Here is a 1,851-nt window from a genome sequence, read left to right as displayed (position 1 = left end):
GGAGTTGAGCTTCCTTAGGTTTCCTCTTGCCCAGCTGTCCAGTCTGTCCAAGTCCTGCTGAATGGCAGTACAGCCTGAGAGGGTGTCAGCCACTGCTCCCAGTTTGGTGTCATCAGCAAATTTGCTGATTTACATGGGTGTTGACAGCTTGTCTTCTAAAAATGAATTGGTGCCTGTGTGCCTACCCAGGAAAGAACTCCAATATGTGGTCTTACACTGCTGCTTGGTTGTTTTGTGTCCAAATCATTACTGAAAATGCTCTATGGGTAAGGTTGAATCTCAGTCAGCATCTTGTGCCAGCTTTGTGTGCCAACACACATCTTCTGTGTCGGTAGAAGTGGGGAGGACATGCAACTGAGGCAGCCCTGGAACTGTCAGCCTGGCTGTGCTTTAAAGGTTTGGGAGATGAGTGAAATAAACAGGTGAAAATCTCCCTTGCAAAAGGGGTTTGGCATCCTGGGCACTAGTGGGTTTGTGTTGTGAGGCTTTGTTTTGTTTTTACTTTGGTGGGGTTTTTGTTTGGCTGGTTTTGTTCTGTTTTAGTGTGTGTTTGAGGTTTTGCTCTGGTTTTTGTTTGGTTTGGGGTTTTGCTCTGTTTTTTGTTTGGTTTGGAGTTTTGCTCTGGCTTTTGTTTGTTTGGAGTTTTGCTCTGGCTTTTGTTTGTTTGGGGTTTTGCCCTGGCTTTTGTTTGTTTGGGGTTTTGCTCTGGTATTTGGTTTGTTCCTTTGTGTGTGTGTTTCTTTTTTGTTTGGGTTTCTTGGTTTTGTTTTTTTTACATGAACCACAGAGATGTAGGAGAGTCACTGTCCTGAGCCTGAACGTGGTTCTAGGCTGAGACAAAGGAGTTGATGGAACTTGTTCTTCTCAGAGACTCTGTTCTGCATGCTCTGCAGTATCCTGTTTGTGTTTGAAGACACTGAAAATGCAGAGGCTGATAGGAATCTGAGCTGGAGTGTGTCTGGAACAGGAAGGCAGCCTGAGTGAAAATGTTAGCACTCAAGTACAGTGCTTTGCAAATGCTGTGCAAGGGAGGAGTTCTGAGCTACTTACGTTTCCAGTTAAAAGTAGCAGAGTGAGCTACATGTTGAGTACTGAGCAGACTACCATGGGAGGACAAACAAAGCTTGCTCATTGGTGTGGAGGTCTTTGGCTATGTAAAATGAGCTGGCATAGTTCCAGGGCAGGAATGGGATGTGACAGTTGGCAGTGCACTTCATCTGTGCTCTTGGGCACTGAGAATATGTTCCAGGGCCTGATAATAATTAGAAGTCAAGTGCTAATGCTTTTAATCCTTTTTAAATATCAGGAAGGAATCAAGACCATCTCTGAGGAAAGTTTTGCTCACTGTAAGGGTGACAGAACACTGAACAGGCTGCCTAGGGGGTTGTGGAGTCTCCCCCTCTGGAGATACTTAAAACCTATCTGGATGTGTTTCTGTGTGATCTGGTACAGGTGATGCTGCTCTGGCAGGGGGGTTGGACTGGGTGATCTTTTGAGGTCCCTTCCAACCCCTAACATTGATTCTGTGATTCTGCAGTGTTACTGACTTCTACGTGTCTTTGCTTGAGTATCTGTGTGTCCTGGAACATTATCCTAATATTATCCTAGGAGAGCTGTCACTGTGGCTGGTAAGGTCAGCTAACTAGCTGTCACTCAGGCTGGCCTGTGTCCTGTCTGAGCTGCAAACAAGTTCCCGTGGTGGCTGGGTGCCAAAGCAGAAAGAGATTGTCTGAGGTATGCCCCTGGCTCTTAGGTGACTTGAAACTGGTTGCAAAATTATTCCCTGACCTCTTGACGTATTTTTTTTGTCTTTTCTTTCCTTTCATCTTTCAGCACAGAAAGACATCAGCC

Source organism: Indicator indicator, chromosome 2 (genome assembly GCF_027791375.1).
Source record: "Indicator indicator isolate 239-I01 chromosome 2, UM_Iind_1.1, whole genome shotgun sequence".
NCBI lineage: Eukaryota > Metazoa > Chordata > Aves > Piciformes > Indicatoridae > Indicator > Indicator indicator.
Note: the sequence above shows the minus strand (reverse complement) of the source record.